Genomic DNA, 12,665 nt, shown 5'->3' on the forward strand with positions numbered 1-12,665 from the left:
TATTTTGTTTCTGTAAATGTTCATATCCTTGTATCGAAAAGCTACTGATCTCTGTCTTTAAATTTTTGGATGATCTACCTTCAACAGTGTTTTGTGGAGCTAGTTTTAGATTTCCAGTCCTGTAAAGAAATATTTCTAACATCGCACTTGAGTGGCCTACCTGTAATTTTAAAATTTCAGCTTCTTGTTCTGATCTACCATCATTTGACAAAGTTTCCATGCAATTTATTCTTACAGCACTTTTATGCATCTTAAACCCCAAGCTGGATCATTCCCTAACTTTCACATTCAAGAATTTACAAACCTAATATATGAAGTTTGTCCTCGCCCGTTAACCCTTTAGCCTTTGACTGCTGCAGTGATTGTGCAGAACAGCAGAGGTCAGTGCTGGCAGATGCGGCTCAAGTTATTATTGTCCAGCATAACAAGCTGGAGGAACATGGAAGGTGAATCCAAGTTTTATTAGCTTCAGCTGACTGAACAAGAGAGAGAGAGACAGATATCTACAATTAACCCATTGATACTGCAAGTGGACTGAGAATGTTGAATGAATTCATTTAGTTGTTCCACTGGTCCATGAAATATCAGAAGATGGTAGATAGTGAATTAGTTGTGCGAGAATGGCTGTCATGGGCAGCATGGTGGCTCAGTGGTTAGCACTGCTGCCTCACAGCACCAGGCACTCAGGTTCAATGCCAGCCTTGGGTGACTGTCTGTGTGGAGTTTGCACATTCTCCCCTTATCTGCATAGGCTTCCTCCTGGTGCTCCGGTTTCTTCCAAAATCTGAAGATGTGTAGGTTAGGTGAATTGGCCATGTAAACTGCCCATAGTGTTCAGGGATGTGTACGTTAGGTGCATTAGTCAAGTGTAAATCTAGGGTGGGGGAACAGTCTGAGTGGGGTACTCTTCAGAGGGTCTGTGTGTAATTGTTAGGCTGAAGGGTCTCGTTCCACACTGTAGGAATTCTATGATTCACAATTGAGATTTAACTGGAGAAAGCTGAGTTAATGTGAGTGGTAGAGACAGAGACATTTACTCACCCATTCACTTGCCCCCTCATGTTCAAGATCTGGGGAGGCTTAAGTTAATATCCCTTTAAGGAACTCTCAGTGGCTGCATAAGAAAACCCTGCTATTAAGTGTTTAAGTGGAATCAATTTCTTCAGATCCTGGTGAATATTTACCACTTGGAATCGGTTGCAGTCATTTGAAACCAGTTAGGAAGTTAAATGGCTTAACATATTCCCTCCTTTCTTAAAACACTGTCCTATATGTGTTGTATTTAGTTTAAAGGTAAGACTCCTTGGTACATTCTTTTATGATAGAATCATTATGTTTGGAATTTCATTTTCTGTCTTCAAATATCATTTTAATATATGAGTGAATCTTTAATTCCTGAGAATAGGATTTGCTTTCTTAAATGCTTGTTGTTCTGAAAAATAGAGAAAAGTTGAAAGTTGGAAATGTAATTCCCTCTGCTAAAATCTAGAAAACCAAAGTCAAAGATTTTTTTTTCAAACAGCTTTGAATTTCTGACTTTGATTCCTGATGAAGGGCTTTTGCCCGAAACGTCGATTTTACTGCTCCTTGGATGCTGCCTGAACTGCGGTGCTCTTCCAGCACCACTAATCCAGAATTTGTTGCAGACTTCCAGCTGTTGATTTTTGGGGTTAAAGCTGAGATGGACTTCTCTCTTGATATAGCAAAAAATCAAAACATGTCAAACAGAAATTTGTGCATCTCAGGCCGTTAGCTTGCAAGACAAGGCAGCTAACAATGAGAATAGAGTTGACAGCATTTTCACAACTGTTCCAATTCTCTGTAATGTGGCAAAGCTGGTATGTAATGTTATCCAGGAGCTGGAAAAGTGGTCTAAGAAATAGGACACTAATGCACAGGTAAGGAAGAGATCAGCAAGTCCCTCTCCCCTCGTGAAATTAAAGAAGCCCTCTATGGAAACTGGATTGTAATCACAGAGTGTTTCCTTGTGAGTTACAATGAAAGCATTCCCTACATTTGACTGAAGTCAGCACTAAAACAGAAAGTAGTCCTCAACCATTCAAAATTTTGAAATCTTATTTCATTGAAAAATTTGAAAACTTTTTTTAATTGCTAGAAAAAATGCTGTGAGAAGTAAGATCTAGCTTGTTCTCAAAACATTGATAAATCTTTTCCGAAGACATCCAATTGAAATCAATTTGGAGAGAGAAGTGTTTTGTCCATATACTTGTATTGTTTCTTTTTGAAGGTAAGCTTAAAAGAAAGGTCTAGAAAATGCTTTCTTGGAAAAAATAGAGATTTATAATGCCAGTTCGAGATTATCAGAAGATGTTTTTCATAGTTTTGAACTGAATACACGAAGTACAATTTAATGTCACCCAGTGACTTGGGCTCTACACATTCTCAGAGTTAATTCTTCTGACAGTTTTAAATCTTCTCATACAGCTTCTGTGTTGTGTTGTGTGGATATTATTAGCCCAATGGGCTTCTTTCAGAGCCAGAATGGATATTTTTCTTTAAAAGGTGCCAAGAACACAATAAAGGAGCTAGAGGATTTGTGAAGTCCTTGAAAACAGGACAACTCTGAATTGTCTACAAGTACTTGGATCTCCAATAGAAGGACATTGCTTAAAACCACCAAACCTGGATAGAACTGCTTCTGAAATTGGGATTGATAAAATTATTTGACCCACATTGCTAGTTCAAACACAAAAATTAGAAATTCAGTTGAAGTTTAAAGAGCAAATAAACTTAGATTCTTAAATTTATTTTAAGACAAGAGTCAAAGGAAACAGTGGAGGTGATTTTAATTTGTGAAAAAAAATGGAAAGATTGTTTGGGAAGGTATGAATTGACACCAATGAAACCTGTTAGCCCAACAACACTGATGGAGCTGTGCAGAATAAAAATCTGTTGTTGTTAATTTTGCATTTGGAATTATTTTGAAAGAAAGTAGAGTATAATCTAATGAGTTATATTTGAGAAAATTGTATGTACCTTTTTGTAAGATGACCAAAGAAGCAAAGTTTGGTAATACCCCAATCCACACAATAACAATGTTTGTTTGTTTCTTTTAAAGCTGTTGAGAAAAACATTCTTTTTTTGTTTACTCATTTTCTCCGGATCTCCTGAATTAGTTATGATGGTAATTAAAGATGGGCACACTCAGATTAAAAGAATAGTGATAGGGAAAAAGAACTACAGCATCAAATGGAAATGGGAATGACTCACCTTGACTGTAGTTAACTGGAATATGTTTAATGAATTTAAAGTGTAGATAAAATTAGATAATTAACACTTTTCTCTTCCAAATGTGTGCCCTTCCCTGTAGGTTATTTTTTAAAGGGGACTGATTTGGTCACACCTGGAACATTGGACCAGATGAGGATGATACACCAGCACCTTCCACTGACTTTAGATCTTTCAAGAGATTGGCTGAAAGTCAAAAATGCATGTCATTGAGATATCGAGTGCAAATGAGATAGTTACATCTGAAGCAACAAACAAGAGGGAATACACAGTGAAAATGCACTGAAGAACAAGTCTCAGACATGTGCACTGACCTGACAAATTGGTTATTGTGGCCTTAGAAGAGCACAAAAACATAATTTGAGTGATAAACTGACACATAACCCACAGAGAAATGGATTTCAAAATAATAAAGTGGCATTAGTTAAAAAAAAATTGAAGTGAAAAGGGTAAATAGCTTTTATGTCAAAATGTTATAAAACTGAAAATACATGGACTCTGTGGGACTTCTGGTGGGCTGAGTGGTAGGGTCCATCAGTTACACACAGTTGCCCTGTCTTTAGCAGTTGCATGATACATGTGCCCCAGTGGTGAAACCAGTAGGTGAAATTGTAATGTTATTAGACAGCTAGTATATGTTGTAGAGTCATAGAGATGTACAGCATGGAAACAGATCCTTCGGTCCAACTTGTCCACACTTACCAGATGGCCAAATTATTTTAGTTCGATTGGCCAGCACTTGGTCCATATCCCTCTAAACCCTTCCTATTTATATACCCATCTTGACGCTTTTTAAATGTTCTAATCATACCAGCCTCCACCACTCCCTCTGGCAGCTCAGTCCATACACACACCACACTCTGCATGAAAAAGTTGCCCCATATGTCCCTTTTAAATCTTTCCTATGCTCTCTAGCTCTGGACTTCCCAACCCAGGAAAAAGACATTGTCTATTTATCCTATCCATGCCCCTCATGATTTTATAAGGTCACCCCTCAGCCTCCAATTCTCCAGCGAAAGCGCCCCCAGCTTATTCGGCCCCTCCTTGTAGCTCAAACCTTCCAACCCTGGCAACATCCTTGTAAATCTTTTCTGTATCCTTTCAAGTTTCACAACATCCTTTCTATAGGAGAGAGACCAGAATCGCACACAATATTCCAAAAATGGCCTGACCAACGTCCTGTACAGGGCTAGGATAAGAATCAGGTTCTGCAGGAGAATAGAGTAAGGAAACCCCAGGATAAAGGTAAGCAAAATGTAACACAAAACTAAATGCTTGTTGCTTTACTGAAAGCAGGAATAGGGGTGTTAAATTCTATGGAAATGGAGACCTTATAAAATAAGATTGCTAGAGTTGGACAATTAACTAGGGAAGCTATTAAATTATCTGCTGCATGGACCAAACCACTAGCACATAGAGATTTAGTAAACTGGTTTCTGTCCAACATGGTTTGGAGGTTTGCTAATTTGTAAGAGCTACATGGTTTGACACAATGGCATGGACTAGCTACTTCATCACAATTGGGACATCTGTGTTTTATGGCAAACAGCTGGAAGGAAACAACCGAAGCCACCAAGAGGATGATTGTGAACAGTGTTCAGAAGGCTTACTATCCCCCTTTCACAGCACTACCTTTGAACTATGCAAATTGCAGCATAGCACGGGTACTTGCATTTGGAGGAAGCTAGCAGTCAAGGATGCAGTCATTCACAAAATCATCCCTAAAATAGCATTCATGGGTAAATAGCATTCCTGCTGTTTTTCTTAATGACAAGAGAGAATGACTACCAATCAACTAATCTGGAGAAGAAAAAATATGTTATTTGTGGTGCAATTAGACATAAACCATACATAATCAAAGAATGGGAGGCGATAATCATGCATTGCAACACCAATCAATCAAGTAGGATTCCTACACAACTGGCATTTAACAAATTATGGGCCTTCCCACACAGTATCTAATTTAGCAATAGTACACTATGGCTTCGTATGGCAAGAAACCGCTGTGACTTACAGCCATGATTGATTGATTTGAACAGCAAACAATTTAGGAAACCTTACTGCGCATCATTGGTGGTACATGTTTCATGGATGGTCACCTAAAGTTTCAGCAGTACTTTCACTTTTCTGGCATTCAGTTATTGTATTCTTGTTAATTGGTCATTTCTTGTTTTTATGCCCTAATGTGACGGCCTGTAAACTGTATCACATGGATAACCAACTTATAACTTTTGTGAATGACGAAGGGTCACTGGACCCAAAATATTAACCGATTTTTCTCCACAGATGCCACCAGACCTGCTGAACTTTTCCAGCAATTTTTGTTGTTGCTGCTTAAGCATAGAGTTGTTATGATCCAGAATTCAACATCTAAAATGGTGTTGGAAGCAGATTCAAGAATAACTTTTGAAGAGAATTGTGCAAAGTCACACGGTTGTGGTTAAAGATAATAGGAGTTAGTTAGTTCTACAGAGATGGCTTGTGCTGTCATGTATGATATGATTTTGTGAACTGGTAGAGGGCAAGATTTAAACTATTAATTTATGAAGCTAAACCCTTTGACTTTAAATCATAACAAAGGATTTGCAGTTCACAGTAAATGCAAAACTCTATGTGCCAGATTTTCAAGCCACTCATTATGTTTGATGTTTTCTATCATTTAAATGTACTTGCATTTATACATCAAACTGACATATTCACTCTGGTAGACAACCCATCGATCAAATTGAAGGCCACGAACTTACATTTAAGTGAATTGACTGACACAAGAAAGCCCAGTAGACTTCGTGCAAGACATTACTACAGTGATCTATTGTAAAAAGGAAAATATAACACAATTGTGCTTTCAATTAAATTTACAATTTAGGGTTTTTACAGAAGGATCCTCTGTCTATATGGTTTAACAGCAGTTGCCACTTGTGAAATTTATCCCATGTGAACATTTATAAATTCATCTCTCACAGAAATGCACATCTGAGAAATTAACAACTGTTTTACATCTGCCTTCCTGGTCTTAACATAGCCTCACAACAGCACATACGTGACTGCATAGGTTACACGTCACACACCATAGTACTTAATATATTAATTAATAAACAAAGCATAAGTGTTTAGCAAACTAAATGTTATAATATTCGGAAATGATTCCACATATCCACTCTACAATAAATCTTGCCTACTAGAATTAATAATTAGAAATCTGAGCACACACTGTGCCGTTTCAGGCTCAAGCCCTTAAACCTTTAGGTCTCAAGAATAATGTTACTGTTAGCTTCCTTTGAAGTAGAATTTTCCAAATACATTTCACAATATATCACCCATATGAAAGGTACATCACAGTTGGTATAATCCGATTGAAATCTGCTGTAACTGTTTGATCAAAACGGCACAGATCAAACAACTCCAACTTCTTGACAATCTGTAAAGTGCAATTGTAAGATTTAGTTAGGGAATCAGAGATTATGCAAAAATGGATCAAAGTGATAGGTGGTTTTGATGCAGTCTTTTAAGAGTCAATGACTGATAGATGATGCATAAGCTAAAAGGCAGAGAAGGCATATGGCAAAAGTGAGGACTGTAGATGCTGGAAACCAGAGTTTAAATTAGAGTGGCGCTGGAAAAGCACAGCAGGTCAGGCAGCATCCAAGGAGCAGGAAAATCGATGTTTCGGGCAAAAGTCCTTCATCAAGAATGAAGACATATGGCTCATAACAGATGAGAATGGTTCATTGTTCCAACCAGGAAAATGTCAGAAGAAACAGTGATGTTTACCTCCCCTGGCAGGTGGTGTTAGTCCCAGCACTTGGTCTTCTTGAGCTCATCCAGTTGTTATTCTACATGCAGCGTGAATTTTCCTCAAACCTTTCAATCACCCAATATCTTTGAGCTAATCAAGGTTCTTCCCAATCTAAAGTTTTTCTTTCTTCCTGAGTGTTGGTGTACTTTATTTCTAGAAGGCTGACATCAGACAACAGCCAATCTGCCATTCAGTACTCTAAAGGTATAGATATTCAAGATAGATTCCTTCAGTTCTGTCCACCAGTCCATGAAATCATTCCATAGCCTGAATGTTGTGTTGACAATGCCCAGACTTGGTTTAAATGTGGGGCAGGACATCCTCTACCTATTCATGCTCAGGCATGTCATCTATCAGGACTGCTGCTAGTGTCATTGCCATGGCAGAGATAACAAAGCTAGGCTGCATGCGTCAGTATCAGCTCTGCACACTGCTTTAGAAACTTCATTGAGAAAGACGGAGAACTATTTTTACAATATTTATTACTTTCTTAGGCTGTTACACAGTAATTATAGAGCTATTTCTTCCATAACTCAAAAAAATCAAAGGTCAATTTTTAATCTTTTTTTAAGATTGCGTTAATTTCAGAAACAAATTCATGCTGTGACATGTTCTGGAAGCTCTACAATATTAGAACATAGAACAGTGCAGCACAGAACAGGCCCTTCAGCCCACGATGTTGTGCCGATCACTGATCCTCATGTATACACCCTCAAATTTCTGTGACCATATGCATGTCCAGTAGTCTCTTAAATGTCCCCAATGACCTTGCTTCCACAACTGCCACTGGCAACGCATTCCATGCTCTCACAACTCACTGTGTAAAGAACCCGCCTCTGACATCCCCTCTATACTTTCCTCCAACCAGCTTAAAACTATGACCCCTCATGTTAGTCATTTCTGCCCTGGGAAATAATCTTTGGCTATCAACTCTATATTGGTAAGAGTAAATTAATTTTTGTCATAAAACAACGAAATAGAGTTATCTCTCTGAACTAATGTTACAGAACAGCATGGATTCCAATCACCTCACTGCATATGTTGTGAGTCTTTCTTTTTAGTGGAACTTTGCTGGATGTTGCCGATGTTTTCTTGATCCAGGGTAATTGTCTGAACTCTGACTAGTTCCCTTCCACTAGTTTTTATACAAAGCATTCCATGTCATTCTGTGAGGCATGAGCATACCAGAACTATAGTGAAAGGTAGCTCAATGATTTTCATCTTCATCGTTGTGGAAAATCTTCAGTATCTCATGGAAGGGTGAATTTGTAAATGTGAAAGACTCCTCAAAAGGTAAATCTTGAGGCAACTGAGCAAGGTTGGAAGGCAAGCCTCCATGAACTACCATACTAGTAGCCTAGCCTTCAAAGTTGGCTTGCATATATTTACAAGGTGGATGCATTCCCAAGAGTTTTCTGTATGGCAACATATTTGGGGTAATAAGACTAGTAAGACCCAGATCTTCTCTTCAAGGCTTCTTGCAAGCATCACCTTTTTTAAACACAAACAGAAATTGCTCAAAAACCTCAGCAGATCCAGAAACATCTGTGAAGAGAAATCAGAGTTAATGTTTCGGATTGAGTGACTCTTCCTCAGAACTCTTTTTTTAAAGTGTATACTCACATATACTTCGTCCCTTTATGAAAATAATGCAGAAATTGTGGAAGGGTTTCTAGACTGATTAACAGTCTGCTGAAATCAGTCAGGAACTTTCTTATCGCCACCACAAGTCCTGATGTGAAACTTGAACCCAAAACTTCTGACCCAAATAGCAACGCCATCATTGTGATATAAGACTCATCTTTAAGAATGATATGAAAGCAACAAACATTCAGTTTCAAACTAGGGAAACATTAGCCGATGTCAGTGGGAAATGCTGACATTATCTATGGGCTGATGAACACTGGTACCCTGACAATCATGTAGATATAAGGTTTAATGGATATGCACGTGAGCTCTAACATGTGCTGTGATGTAACTGTAACTGTGGAAAATTGAGAAAGAGTCAGCTAAAAAGCTTGGAGCTAAAGTAGTTCTGGGAAGAGATACCTTAAGTGAATATATTCTTGGTAACTACTGGGCTGGAATTTCTGAGGAGTGGCAATCTCCTGTTTTCACAGCAATCAGCAACCTGGAAATCTCCAGATCCCAGACAGCCACTTCAACAGCTGCAGTCAAATGGTATGTACATTTTGTAAAGTTAAGTGTGGTTTGGAATGCCAAGTGGGTAAGATGCCAAATGGGAGGGAGCAGTGAGTCAGGAGGATAGGGTGCCAAGTAGGTTGGGGTAGGATGGCAGTTAGGTAAAATTCCAAATGGATACTAGATAGGATGCAAGCTGAGTTGATGCAAAATGGGTAAGGGGAAGCTTGCCAGAGAGTTGGATGCCATGTGGGTAGCATGCAAGGTGACAAGGGAGACAGATAGGTTATGTAGTGTGTAGGGTAGATCAAGGATGGTGGGAGATATCTGGTCCAGCAGGAGGGAGGGAAAGCTGGATGTTGGGTCCAAGAGGTATCAGGAGAAAGTGAGGACTGCAGATGCTGTAGATCAGAGCTGAAAATGTGTTGCTGGAAAAGCGCAGTAGGTCAGGCAGCATCCAAGGAGAAGGAGAAGCAACATTTCAGGCATAAACCGAAACTCATTCATGAAGAAGGGCTCATGCCCGAAACGTCGATTCTCCTCTCCTTGGATGCTGCCTGACCTGCTGCGCTTTTCCAGCAACACATTTTCAGCTCCAAGAGATATCAGGCCCAGTAGGGAGAAGGATCTGGTTTGTTCTTGGAGGGAGGGGAGTGGAGTTCATAGACAGATGGGGTCCAGAGTGGTGATGGAGGGTGGTGTGTAGGGCAAGTCCAGAGCCGAAAAAAGAGGCAATGAGTGCAGAACAGAAGAAGGGGGCAAAGTCATTTAACCAATGACACTGCGTACAGGAGCAATTCAAGTGGGGTATGTAAATTGAAATGTCATGTTTGTAGGAGACTGTATAGACAGGAAGATAAACACCACTCTGAAAACAAGAGGATGACTTTGGAAGGTTATGTCCCCTACCTCGTGCCATGTTTCAGGACACCTGCTCCAGGCTGGAGAAAAACTTGGGAGTGGGAGAGAGTGCATGCAGGTGTTGTCAATAGCACAAATAGTATGAGAAAGAGGTTCCACTTCAGCATTATGAGCAGCTAATTAAAAAGTAGCACCTGAAAGGTAACAATTTCTGGATTCATAACTGACCCTTAGGCACATGGTCATGACGATTAAAGAGTTGAATGAGTAGCTCAAGGACTGGTGGAGGTAAAATGGGTTGGAATTTATGGGGTACTGGCCCCAGTATTAGGGAATGTGGGAGTTGTACTGTTTGACAACTTCCATCTGAATAGCGCTGGGACCAATTTCTGGTGAGTCCTCTAACTAGAACAGTGAAGGACTTTAATCTAAGTAATGGGAGATGTGATGGGAGACATAGTAACTTGAAAATACAAAGCTAAAGAGTTGGGTGGTAACAATGACCAGGATGTGGCTGGAAAGCTCAGAGCCATAAACATAAGTGTTCCAGCAGATAAGACCATAAATTATAAGAATGGTTTTAAAAAAAAAAAGAATTTAAGGTTCTTTGTCTGAATACATACAGCATTCATAACAAATTTGAATAAATAATGAGGATTTGTGATAAAAGGATGATCATTTTTGTATTGTCCTAATTCTCAGATAAATTTGCCAAAATGGATTTCCCAATCTTTATCCACTCACTTACTTCTACATCCTTTTGTAGGCTCTTTGGGACCTTTCACAACTTATCTTCCTAGCGATCATAAAGTAGCTACCATACATTTGGTGCAGCAATCCAAGTCATTGAAATGGATTGGAAATAATTGTGACCCAAGTGTTGATCCTTGTGGTGCTCAACTTGTAACAGTTTACCAACTTGAAAATGACCCTTTTATCCTGACCCTGTCCTTCCTGTTAACTAACTAAGTGTAAGAGTTTTCAGTTTGGAAAGAGTCTAGAATTAGGGGACACATTTTAAAAATGATTCAATTTTAAGACTCAGTTATGAGGATTTTATTTTACTCAGAGGCTCATTAATCTGTAGAATTCTCCATATCAAGAGACAGTGGAGTCTGAGCCATTGAATGTATTTAAGACCGAGTTAGACATTTTTTTTTATTGACAAGTGATCAATGGCTATAAAGGATGGTAAAGAGAATAAGAGCAAGGCCACAATCGTGTTGGTTATTATCTTATTGAAAGCTAGAGCAGGTTCTAGGTGTCAAATAGCCTACTCCTGCTTCTAACCATTGTATTCTTGTGTGGTGGAGGAAAGAGAAGTGATTTACAGAGCCAAATCCAGATTCCTTCACCCACATCCATTTTGCCTGATGTACGATCTCTTTTCAAAGGGATACATCATTTAAATTTGAACTCTGACAATTCCAACTCATATTGGGTTCAATCACATGAGAATACCATGAGGGTCATGGTACTGGTCTCCTCTTCCTCACCAGGGGTCTATGATAAAGCTGCAGAAGCTGCTCTGACAGAGTTGAAAAGGGTATCAGCAGGAATGTGCAGGTCAAACAAGGAGCTGAAATTACCTCTAAATTTACAGAAATTATCTCCAAATAAGAGAAAAGACACATTCCAGAACAGGTCTTATGAGCAGCTTACAGTAGGGTTATTGAGTCATGGAGCTATGCAGCATGGAAACAGACCCTTTGGTCCAACTCATCCATGCTGACCAGATAGCTTAATTTAATCTAGTCAAATTTGCTGGCATTTGGCCCCTATCCCTCAAAACCCTTCCTATTCATTTACCTGTCCAGATGCCTTTTAAACATTGTAATTGTGCCAGCCTCCACCACTTCCTCTGGAAGTTCATTCCTTACATGCACCACCCTCTGCATGAAAGAAAATTGCTACTTAGGTCCCTTTTAAAGTTTTCTTCTCTCACCTGAAACTTATCCTCTCTAATTTTGGACTTCTCTACCATGGGGAAAAGACCTTGCTTAGTCACCTTTCCATGCCCTTCATGATTTTATAAACCTCTATAAGGTCACCCCTCAGTCTCTGATGCTCCAGGCACCCTAGCCTATTCAACCCCTCCCTAAAGCTCAAACCCTCTAACTCTGCAATAACCTTGTAAATCTTTACTGAACCCTTTCAAGTTTTACAATATCTTTCAATAGGCAGCAGGTAGCTTTCAATAAACAGACAGTAAGTGGGTTGCAACTTGTGATTCATCTCCCATCCAATGTACCTTGCCGTGGTGCAATCAAACAAGAATAGACATAGGCAGAGATAGTGGCATAGTGTAATGTTACTAGATTTAGTAATCCAGAGCCCAGGCTAAAGCTGTAGTAAACTGTAGGCTGACTGATCTTGCTCCATAATGCTGGTCATAAAAATCACTTGTGACCTTTAAGAAGGAAAATCTGCACTTTACCTGGTCTGGTTGACATGTGACTCCACATCCAAAGTTGACTACACTCTGAAGTGGTCTAGCACATCATTCAGTTTAAGGGCAAGAGGGAATGGGTAACAAAATAAAGATTTTTTACAAACATCAGTCCCACCTTTGTAATACAAATGAAAGTGATGAAGTTAATAGAAATAGGAAACTGAA

Source organism: Hemiscyllium ocellatum, chromosome 6, assembly GCF_020745735.1.
Source record: "Hemiscyllium ocellatum isolate sHemOce1 chromosome 6, sHemOce1.pat.X.cur, whole genome shotgun sequence".
Lineage (NCBI taxonomy): Eukaryota > Metazoa > Chordata > Chondrichthyes > Orectolobiformes > Hemiscylliidae > Hemiscyllium > Hemiscyllium ocellatum.